Source organism: Delphinapterus leucas, chromosome 7, assembly GCF_059928025.1.
Source record: "Delphinapterus leucas isolate spDelLeu-1000000601 "Yukka" chromosome 7, BTC_Dleu_Yukka2, whole genome shotgun sequence".
NCBI classification, from domain to species: domain Eukaryota; kingdom Metazoa; phylum Chordata; class Mammalia; order Artiodactyla; family Monodontidae; genus Delphinapterus; species Delphinapterus leucas.
In genome coordinates this window covers 21,275,923-21,288,717 of record NC_143135.1, presented here as the reverse complement: position 1 = coordinate 21,288,717, position 12,795 = coordinate 21,275,923, and positions in this window count along the sequence as shown.

The following is a 12,795-nucleotide window of genomic DNA, read 5'->3' as shown; positions in this document are numbered from 1 at the left end:
AGAAGGCTGGGAGAGAAGAAGATAACAGGAGTTAGTTTGGGGCATATTGATTTTGAAATTCCAACAGAAACCAAACGGTGACATCTGGCAGTCTCTCCAGTGCACTGGAACCAATTCATATCAGCTTGTGCAAAAAATGAAGAAACAGAAACCTCAATTAAATCAAGTCAGGAGACCAAAAGGGGACGCTCTCAAGCCCTGTGATGGGAGCAGAGCCCAACATGATAAAGAAGGACTTCTCTTTTTATTGGCAAGAACTCAGCCAATGAAAAGCCATAGACACTTTATTTACTAGAGCCCTCCCAACTTCTTTTTTCCCTCTATAAAAGTGTTCTCCTTCCCTTGCTGTAGGGGACTTGCATGTGGCTCACCACAGTTGCAGACCCCAAATTGTAATTATCTGCTGATCCCAAATAAACCCATTTTTGCTGGGATATATCTGGCAGCCTGTTTTAGGTCCATAGCTTACAAAAGCCAATTGTTAATATTTGGGAACTTTGTGAGCATGTTGTTAAAATATCAGTAGCTTGAAATTGGCTATAGAGAGTATTTATTATACAGAAATCAGCAAATGATACAAATTATGCCTTTCCCCCTACAGAAAGCAAATTGAACAGCTTACAGAGAGCCCAGGGCGTGGAAACATCAACTTGGTGGACACCATTATTCTATGTAATTAAAGTCATGCAAATGAACAGAATAATTTCAGAAGAACATGCCACATGATAAGAAATGATAGCCAAGGATGATGTTCTGAAGACTGTTCCTCCTGTGAAGGAATCAGAGAGGGAAGAACAAGAGGCATGAGACACTCTCAAGACCTCTGGAGACACCAAAGCCAAGGAAATAAAGCATCTAAGATGAGGGAATAGAAGAAAAATCAAGATACGCCTCTTCCTGGAGAGAAATTTTCCAAGAATTTATTTGGGGTTGAACTTAAGGTATGAAGTAAATAACAACAACAGCAAGATTATAAACAGAAAAAAAAATTAGCAAACAGAAAAGGCACCTCATGCATACTTAATATAAGCAGAGGTCTTCCTAAGAGAACATATCAAAGTTGCTTGAGTTAATTTGATGTATAATGGTGTTGGTCCTTTAAGCCAGGGGTCCCCAACCCTTGGGCCATGGCCTGTTAGGAACCGGGCCGCACAGCAGGAGGTGAGCGTCAGGGAAGGGAACGAAGCTTCATCTGCCACTCCCCACCGCTCCCCATTGCTTCCGTTACAGCCTGAACCATCCGCTCTCCCACCCCACCCCACCCACCCTGTCTGTGGAAAAGTTGTCTTCCACAAAACCGGTCCCTGGTGTCAAAAAGTTTGGGGACCACTGCTTTAAGCTTTAGAATCATCCCATTCATCCCATCACAGCCAGATCAATGCCGCACTAGTGGTGAATACAAAGGTCAAGCCGTTTGTGCCCTGGCAGATATTCTCAGAAAGGGGTGATATCCTTACTGGGGCACAGAGATGTATCAGATCAACATAATTTCTTCATATTTATCATATAAAAGACTATCTTTTTCCCCATATGGACTTCATGAAAAGAGACTAAAAGCACAACTAATCATTTGTCCAAAAGTCAGAGACTTGCCACCAAGTTTAAGACTCTTCTTGTCCAAGAAGAATTTTGTTTAAGAATGCTTTGACTTGCAAATAACAGATACATTTACAATCATTTGAAAATGGGGACGTCTTTCTTCAAACAGCAAGAAATCTGAAGGCAGATGTTTGCTGATACTGATCTGAGACTCTGGATTTCTGTTTCCCTTCCCCTCATGGTCACAAAATGGCTGCAGTGTGACTGTGTCTGAGATTCCAGGCAAAAAGAAAGAGGCAGGGGTAGGGCAACTCTAGCATATTTCTAATTATGTTTGCTTGGACAGAACTGCATCACTTCTGACTGCAAGATAAGACACTTCTGACTGCAAGATAAGCTTTCTTGCCTTCATATCTTTATTCAAACAAAAAGAGAGTTGTTTGGGGGGGTGCATTGTATGAGCCAATGTACAATATCTACCTCAAGTTTCTTTCTTTGGAAGCAAGAATACCACAAACTAGAGATGGTGACGGTGCATAGAGAAATAAATGAAAAGATAGGAAGAAGCTCTCGGCACTAGATATAACAGCTTTCAGCTAGCTCAGAGACCTATTCTTCAGAGATATTCATTTAATATATAGAATGTGCTTTGTACTAGAGGGACAGGGAAGAATTAACGAGGGTGTGAGGGCCACCTTTGGCATGTATGGGTAGTCATGTTGAGGTAAGCCCTTTGCAAAAGCCTAGTACTATATCTGTTTGAATTATTCCATGCTACTAGACACCGCTCCAAATGAATAGCAGTAGGAACTTAGCACTATTCAGGGGGAGTCTGGGGATGCAATATAATGGGGACTCACAAGAGAATTAAAGGAACAAAAATCTAGTCCTTGTAAAGTTTAAAGTACTTAGCTCCTTTCACATTGCCACTCCCTCCCAGTTGCAATCAGAGAAAAGATGCTTCCCATGATGTTGTCTCCTGCAACTGACAACATCTGCTACCTACCGCAAGCATAGCTGTTTGTTTGGCTAAATAAATGTGTGACTGCAGGGAAATCACTCTGGCAAATTTACTCACATTGCCATGGTGTTTCAGTAATAGACTTGGGAATCAACTCATCTTATGATACAGATGGCTACAGCAGGATTATGCCACAGTGGGCTCTTGCAAATGAATTATCCAATCAACTAGTTTGGGTTCTAAAATGATTCTGACTTACTCGTGATAACTGACTAGAACTTAATGACAGTATTATCCCATTACACTTAGTATGACAGAGCATCTAAATATTTCTCAAGTAATTTAGGGTTCAGACATAATTGCAGCACCTGTATTTTTCTTAGGGGATTTTTGCAAAGCAGTGGTCCCACTGTTTTGTGACACTTAAACTCGCTCAAACCTGTTCTTCCTGGGTAAAGCAATTTATGTGCCTTCTCAAATTATAGCCATTTATTTACCAATGTTTTATTTTCTATTTATTTACTTCATTAAAGGGACTTAATACCACACAGTTTCCTATATTTACAGTATCTCCCTGGGTATCCATATGGAATGAAACCCCATTAAGTGAATACATTGAAGTGACTCACAAATAAAAATAAATTTCTGTTTCATTTGAACTGATACACTCAGTAAGCGTACTTTTTGCTATGGTTTGGAAATGTGCTCTAAGCTGTTGTTTATACAGTAAGTCCCTTTCATACGAATGAGTTCCATTCTGAGAACACGTTTGTAAGTCCAGTTTGTTCCTAAGTTCAACAAAATTAGCTTAGGTACCCAACTAACACAATCGGCTATGTAGTACTATACTGTAATAGGTTTATAATACTTTTCACACAAATAATACAAAGAAAAACAAACACAAAAACTAAAGAAAACATTTAAAATCTTATAGTACAGTACCTTGAAAAGTACAATAGCTGGCATACAGGAGCTGGCATCGAGTGAACAGGCAAGAAGAGTTACTGACTGGAGGAGGGAGAGGAGGTGGAAGACAGTAGAGCTGAAGGATCGTCAGCAATGGGAGATGGAAGGCAAGCTGTAATTTCACTGATGCCTGACGTTGATGACACAGCTGCTGGTTCCTTGCTGGATTCAACTCTATCTACCCTCCTGAAAAAACGATCCAGTGATGTCTGGGTAGTACTGTACCAGCTGCATCACCACTGCTTTTATGCCTGCCTCCAGACATCCTGAGCTTGAAATAAAGATACTGTACCACTGTACTCTATACAGTACTGTACAGTAAAGCACACAAAAGTACAACCATTTGTAGAGGATGCATGCACATTACCGTGTACACCAGATACGTGAACTAACGTGATTGGACATGTGAACACATATTCGCGTCTTTGAAAGTTCACAACTTGAAGGTTTGTCTATAGGGGACTTACTGTATAACAAATATAAGGCATACAAATGCAACAAGGAGAATTCTGGAATATTAATGTCTTAATTTGTAACATTCTCTATAGTTAGGTAATCATTAGAAAAAATCTACTTCACTCTTTCACTCTTTTGTAAATCTTTATATGATAGATGGATGAGAGAGAGGGAGAGAAAGAGAAGGAGGGAGGGAGAGAGGGAGGAAATGAACCAAATTTACAGCCCTGTAAGTATATGGCGGTGAAAAGGAAAACTGTCTGTCCTCCCACAGCCTGTAGTTTGGAAACGATTTATACTTCTGAGAGTTCAAAACCCACCCACACTTGTTTAGAAAATGTGCTTTCATATGCATGATTACGTTAATTTTGTCTTCATAACAGGGAGAAATACTGTGCTTATTTTTGAGAAAAAAAAACCTGAGTTGATAAATAAAATCTGCCTGAAGAAGAACACAAGGGAGAAAACAGGTGTAATAGAAAAGTGATGAAGGATTAAGACAAAATTCTGTTCTTGCCACCAAGTAGCACTGTCAGTCTATAACAGCTTGGTTGATCTCTGTAAATAGAGGGTCAGGAGAGTCATTGTGGTACAGAAATGTTTCAGAGATACTTCTGGATCAATAGCAAAAGAAACCCCCGAAAGCAAAAAACAAACAGAAAAACAATGCAAACAGCTTGTAGAACATACAGGGCACTGTATATTTGGAAGAGTGGAATGTCTAAATATATAACCTAAGGAATTACTTGTTAAATCTATTGGTTGATTGATATTTGGCCGAATTTCCTGCAATTTCTAGGAATGAAATCACATTCATACAATACATTTTGCTAAAAAATACATGTATCATTCAATTCTTATTACTCTAACTTAAAAATGAAGAGAAATAAATGTAGCCACCACAGAGAGCCAGATTGTTAAATAAGAATCACACAAACCAGAGGTCTTACTCAGTACCAAGCTCTATGAATAACTTTAGGGATGAAAGCAATCAAGAAGCACAGGCGTTGCTGTACACCTGAAACTAACACAATATTGTAAATCAACTATACTTCCATTTTTTTTAAAAAAAAGGTGTTTTTTTTGTTTGTTTTTTTTAAAGCACAGGCAAAACATGGAGAGGTCTCAGACGTTGAGGGCAGATCCATGTCCTTTCATTCTTCATTAACTTCAGACATACGCCTCACACAGTGGGAAGTGTTTAGGTTATTAACATAAGCTATAATTGTAGATCTTACAAGACATTCTCCAGGTAGCCACGACTCGTATCATCGCTTCCAGGTTTCTTTACCATAAGCAATCCTAAACTAGTGATCTCTCTTTTACTTACTGGAAGGTTCAGTTATCAGAATGTTCACAAGGAGTTCGGACTAGATTGTCTACCTTGTTTCCCTCCCCAGTACTTGGGAAAGAAATGGCTCATAGACAGACTGCTTTAACTACTTTTGCCCAAGCAAAATAACGTAGACTTTCAGTATTTTATCAAGAAATTATGAGTATACCTGATTAGTGTAACCTTCTTTTTATGAAAAATTTGTGGATACATTTTGTATTCAACTGTGATTTGAGGGTTATTTAAGTAATGCTACATGTAAGCTCTGAGTCTTTCCAAAAAAGAACTTATTACCATATAAATGAATGCCATAGGGGTATTCCTGGTTCATCTATATAAAATTTAAGAAAATAATTTGAGTATTCTGCATGGGTTAAGGGAATGTTCTTTTTTTATTGTATATTGAATAATCTAATATGGACACCTATTACCTAAAATGTTTATATGTAATTAGGTATATTAAGTACAATTTCAAGGCGCAGGTCTGAAAGTAACTGTGATTTTTTGCATGTAGGATGTAATGAATACATGTTTATAGTAAAAAATAATTTTAATTCATTTTATATTTTGTGATTCTAGTAGTTCAGTATACAGTTATTTGGTTCAGTTTAGTGTTAAAGAAACATCTATGAAATGAGTGGACATCAGCATCAACTACATCATTCAGATCTAACTGTGCAATTTGATTGATTCAGACGTCAATTCCAGATCTGTTCCTTGTTAGCTGTGTGGCTCAGGGAAAATTGTTCCTCCTCTCTGAACAGTAATCTACCATCTGTAAAAACACTTTACCCCTCATATTTATTCATTCATTTGTTTTTCATGGAAAAAATATTTATCGAGCATATGTTTTGTGCCAGACTTCATGCTCAATAGTAGAGAAAATGGGCAGAATAAGACAGATTCCTCACCTCCACAGACATAATGTGTAAGTCGTTGTGAAGATTAAGAAATACAATGTATATGACTTCAATACACTTTAACTTTGTTTTTTATCTTCAGAATTCTATTTTGTCTTCTTCCTTAAATTTTTAAAGGGAAATATGTGAAACTGTCATGTCAGGAACTCTAAAGGGTCTGAGTTTACACTTTTCAAAAGTCAACAGGTTAGCCTGTCGTAGGTTCATAGTTACTGGCAGAAAGATCTGAGGTGTCTGGGTCAGAGACAAAGACAGATTATTACTCATAGCAATAGCCCTAGCTGGAGTATTATCCAGGTGCTTGTTCTTCGAGTCCCAGTTCCCACAGGGCAATGCAATGAAAGCAAGATCTTGCCTGCATGTGCAGTGAAGGTGCATTATTGAAAAAGAATCCTGATATTAGAAAGTCCCGGTCTTAGATAGGGCTGCTGGTGAATCTTCTGGGAGAGAAAAATTTATTATCTTGATCACCTCGAATGCAAGCAAATCTGCTCTGGAGAGGAAAGAGAGATGTCTTTATCTTTACAGTCTGTAATGTCTCCAGGAGAGGGAGACATCTATCTTTATTATCCTGGAATTTAAGTAAATCTGATCCAGAGGGGATCACTGGCTCTCTCTTTCCGAAGTGGTTTGCTCAAACAATCATTTTTGAAAATATAGTCAGAAACAAATTAGCTGTTAATACCTACATGTGTAGAAACGTGAGAGAATTATGGAAAATTATCTTTCAACACCATGTGTCCAAACATTATCAGTTGAGTATACCTCTTTTAATTTTTAACCAAAGTTTTAATTTGTCAATTGCTATTTAATTGTATAAGAATGAACACATATTTGCTGTGGTTTAGCTAATAGAAAATGAGACTTCCACCTCTTCGAATGGGAAAAGTGTCTAGAAAGGGAGCTGCTGCATCTACACTTCTTGTCCTTACTCCCTGCGGAAATAGTCGATCTCATTGTTTTCAGCAGGACAAGTATATATAAGGTCTTGTTTTACTGAGGTACAGGTTTATGGTTCTCTTAGACCAAGAATTCAGCTCCTATCTCTTTAATCTGTGCTCTGGTACAGCAGGAGTTCTGTTCTTTCCCTTTTGAGTTCCCTTGAACTGAGTGTGTCTTTGTATTCAATATTAAGGAGACCAAACAGGACTTCCCCACAGAGGGAAACTTGTTATATTTTGACTGTCTATAGGTTCTTCTGCCTACAAGTAAAGGGGAGGTCAGGTCAGCCTTGAACTGTAGGTTGTTTTCAATTTCAGGGTAAGACAATAAGAGACCCTACTTTTACCTCACTACTAATCCGTGCTTTGCAAGTGAATTTTTACCAAAACTTGCATTTTAAACTTAGTAGGCAATTACTATAGTATTAATAAATGGTCTCAGCTTAGGTATCATTTTTGGGGGGTGGGTGTTCTATCAAACAATACCCTGAAAAGGAAAAAGGAAAGAAGGGTAAATCTTAGGTCTGAGCATATGTAACACATTAATAATTCTCTGTGAGTTGTTTCTGATATATATAGCAAGAAATTCCCAGGGCTAAAGCTAGGCTAACCAGCAACAGCAAAGGATTACAAAAGAATAAAGAGTCTGAGAAAGAAATCTGAAAAGTTTTGGTCTCAGATGTGTGGTTTGAGACCAATAACCCTTGTTTCCTATTTCAGTCATTGTAGCAAGTGATGGTTTTATAAACTTATATACAACTTAAAAATAAGTACTTTCCTTCCACACCAAAGTGGGACCATTTATCAACCCTGAGAACACTGTCAAGAGAAAATAAGGAGATACAGCTGTAGTGATGCTATTGATATCCTAGCTGATGACCCAAGATGTAGAACATACTTTACAATGGAAAAAAAGGGACATCACTACAAAGACTCCCCCGATTACCGATCTCTCAGACACAGATACCTTGAGAAATGGCAGATAAGTCATCTTGGAAAACTATCAGACAACAGAAAAACTAAATAATAATGACAAGAAATTACAAGCCTCTTCTAAATACAAAAGGTGCAGAAAGTATCAAGAACAGTTACACAGCAGGGAAAATTATATTTATGCAAAGCACCTGAAAACTTGTGATTTGCATATCATTATTGTCTGACTTATTAATCCTAATGAGTGCTTATGAAGCACTTAGTGATGAAAAACATTATTTGAAGTAATAGTAGAGTACTAAGTATTATTATGCAAATTATTATGCATATATGACAAGGTATACAACTGCAAGTTTTAGTTCTTGCTGGTTTTACTTCTACAGTATTTTCTTTTTGAATTTATCCTCTCTTTTCCATTTCCAGTACTTACAAACCATTAGTCTTTTGGCCTCTATATCAACTTAACTTCCAACATGCTCCAAAAGTAATTTTCTCAAGCTTAGCATGGCGTTCAAGGCCATCTGTTCATCCCAATCTATCTCTTTAGTCTTAGTTTTCAGTACACATTCCATCTATCATACCTCAGTCACATCAAGGTTTTACCTCTTCTCATCGCTGTCTGTTGAAATCTACTCATTTTTCAAGGCCCAGGAAATGTGACACCATTCCCACATTTTTTTTTCTGAATATTTCTCAATATTCATCTCTTCCTACTTTAAGGCCCTCAAAACTTTGTTCCTCCTTTGTAGATAAAATTTGTATGATTATTGCCTGTATACAGTTAATCTTTTATTCAAGCTACTGTATTATAAATCATGGGAGATCAGAAACATGCCATGTTTGTATACCTTATAGAACCTAGGAGAACATTGTGCACAAAAGTGTTTTGTTAAATTCAGTGTCAACAATTTAATTATCTAGATGCTGAGTTTGTATTATTTAAAGTAAGTAAAACAATGACATCCCCCAAGCATACTTCTAGCTGCTAAAAGAGGAGTTGGTACCAAATAGTCATTCAAGGAAGATTTGGAAGGGAAGAATTATGGCTTCAGTTTTTTGGTTTTTTTTTTTGCGGTACGCGGGCCTCTCACAGTTGTGGCCTCTCCTGTTGAGGAGCACAGGCTCCGGACGCGCAGGCTCAGAGGCCATGGCTCACGGGCCCAGCCGCTCCACGGCTTGTGGGATCTTCCCGGACCGGGGCACGAACCCGTGTCCCCTGCAACAGCAGGCGGACTCTCAACCACTGCGCCACCAGGGAAGCCCTATGGCTTCAGTTTTGAAGGATGGTGTATTTATAGTTTTCTGTTAGTCTTTATTCCTTCCAATGACATAATCAGTTAATCCTGAATTGCTTGTTGTAAACAAATCTAAAAAAATGACTTTGGATTTATTCAAGTGTGTGATTAGGAATTACAGCAAATTCTAAAACAAACAAAATATTTACTTAATATGTAAATTGCAACTCAATTAAGTGGGGAGAATCTGCACAAATATGCGTGAAATTGTTGACTGTCATATTATGTATACGAAGGGCATCTGATGTTTACAATGGGGAACAATCTGAAACAACGCTTCTCAGTTGCCATGTGCTTTACACAATATAGCCAGAGGCACCAACATTTATCCTTTTATGTTAATAAAGCCATATACAGCCCCTCCAGTAATATAATGCTTTGAAGGGGTAAGCTAGGCTTAGGTAGACTTAAATATCAGTGAGGATAAAATAATACTATGAAAATGATAGCCAAGAAAATATTCATTTCTAGTGATAGAGTCAGAAGTCGCAGATGAATATCTTCTGTATGTTCTACTTCTAACACATTTGTTAATGACTGACCAAAGCTAAAAGGGACTATAAACTGTAAAAAGCTAAAAGGGACTCTAAGAATGATCCAGTACAAACCCATAAGTTTACGATTAAGAAGACTTGTGATTTCATGAGGTAAAGTGATTTACTCCAGGTCATACTGATAATGAGGAATTAATATTAAACCTTAGTTCTCCTGACTCTTAAATCACTGTGTATTTTATTTTCCACAGATACTTAATTTCATTATGTTTCCCACAAATACCACACATGCTAGGCACACAATAAATACTTGTTACATTAAATTTTGTTGTGTTTTTTTTCTTGTGTTCAATTATTCTCTTCAGTCAATCACTTGTTCACTTAAATATCAACTCTGGGCTTCAAACACATGTAGATATTTGTCAATCAGTCTCAATATCCATTACCTTCTTGCCTACACACGAGAAGAGTTAAGAGTAAATACCCATTTTTAAAAAATTTTAGTTTTAATGTCACTGAGAGACACAAGGAATGGAAAAGTATAAAGGATAGTCATTGATAAACTCATTTACTGAGATACAGAGCAGAGAATTGTAAATGTACTCAGGAGGTCAAAATAAAATGAGTTGTGCTCTAATAGAAATAGATGGCTCGTGAAGCTAGAAGATTAATAACCTGGAAACACAAAGGAAAGAAAACATATAAGAATGAACGATCTTAAAACCCCTAACTGGCACACACAATGTTTTTCTAAGACAATATGTCAATCTAACGACAGACTGTGATATCCTTCAATATCACTTGGATTTTAAAAGGAAATTTAGGGAGTTCTGAGTCTTTTCCCACAAGAAAAGCCATCTGAGTTCATGATCATTTTCAATTTGTAAGAGTACAAATTATTTTATGAGACATGAGCAGATGTTTATGCATCAAGGCAAAAATCTGTTCCACTAAGAGAAAGCTTTTATGATTCTCAGAAGATAGTCTCCTATATAATCAAATCTAGCTATCATTTCTTAGGCTCAACTCTTTATAACAGTAAGAGCCCTGAAGACGCTACAACCACATACAGCATAAAAATATGTAGTGGGTTGAATGGTGCCCCCCCCACAAAATTATATACTCCCATTACCGTGAATGTGACCTTATTTGAAAATAGGGTCTTTGTAGATGAATTAGGTTAAGGACCTTGAGATCAGATCATCCTGGATTTAGGGTTAGCCCTAGATGGAATTATTGGTGTCCTTATGAGGGAAAGGAGAGTGAGAATTGAGACACAGTGACACAATGGGGAAAGCCATATGAAGATAGAGGGAGAGTGGGAGTTATGGAGTTACAAGCCAAGGATTGCTGGCAGTCACCAGAAGCTTGGAGAGAGGCATGAAACAGTTTCTCTTTCAGGGCCTCCAGAAGGAACCAACCTGTTAACACCCTGATTTTGGATTTCTGGCCCTCTCACATCTGTTGGAGAATAAATATCTATTGTTTTAAGCCACCTTGGTTGTGGTAATTTGTTATAGCAGCCCTAGAAAACTAATACATCATGTAATATCCCTTTTAAAATAATTGATAGTTGTTTTTGGAAAAAATTGAAAACTTCATCTCTTTAAAATATTCATACAGACTACTTTCAGAGTAACATCCTTTAACCTACTGCGTGGAAAAGGTTTTAGTATGAAGTAGTGGTGTATAGCAGGAGTGCTTTCTGCCAACCATTCTCATGGACACAGTTCACCTCATGATGCAAAATAATTTCCTACTAGCACCCAACTCTACAAAGTATAAGATGATGTGTTTTGAGTTTATTTAAGCATTTTTGTTGTTTTTGCTTTTGTTTTTACTCTTAAGAGAAAAGATGGCTGAAATGTCTATCTAACCACAAATACAGACTCCCAGGATAAGAAAGAGTGAAAAGCTCTAACCCCTTTGTTAAATACAGAAGTGATCTGGTACTTTGGAAAAGACCAAAGGATCACTGATATCTGCCACTTGCCTTTGTGAATATGGTCAGAAAAATGAATGGCAGTGTCACCTAGGTAAAAGAAAGGGCCAGGCCTGGAACATCTGACCAACACTTTGATGTGGTCAGATCAACACATGGATCCCCACAGTGTAAAATTCGGAGGACAACACAACAAATGGGTGTACATTAATATTATAATCATTCCATTGGATATTGTCAATAACTTCTAAACTATTCCATGAGTGTGCATTCTAATATATGTATGCTCCTTGTCATGGTTCTATCAAGAAACACATGGGACAAATGAAGAGAATTTAATGTGGGAGAGGTATGGGCAGGATTAAGCAAAACAAGCATGGGGTGGTGAGGTACCAAGAGGCAAGTTCTGACAATAAACCACAGCCACCTCTAAGGCTGAAGGGACCAGGGAAGAATGTTACTGAAAGCCAGTGAGCGCTGAAACCAAGAAGAGGCTGCCCTGTGGGAGAAACAGATGCGGAGGAACAATAGCCAAAGCACAAAGAGAATGGACAAGAGGTATTGTGTTTCCTCCTCATATCATCTGATCTCCTGCCAGAGCCTCCCAGTATCTGTACCAGGTATACCTTGGAGCTGTTTTGGGTTTAGTTCCAGACCACTGCAATAAAGGGAATATAGCAATAAAGTGAGTCACATAATTTTTTTTGTTTCCTGGCCCATATAAAAATTATGTTTACACCTACTGTATTCTGTTAACTGTGCCATGGCATTATGTCTAAGAAAACAATGTATATACCTTAAGTAAAAATTACTTTATGGCTAAAAAAATGCTGACCATCATCTGATTCTTCAATGAGTCACAGTAGTAACATCAAAGATTATTGGTCACAGATCACCACAAGCCTAGGTGGTGGAGTCTGTGGGGGTCAGATTCCCAGAATATAGAGCAATGCAGACGAGACCAAGGAATTGACCTGAGGGATGGCTAATGGAGAATTACCAGCACATTTTCCTT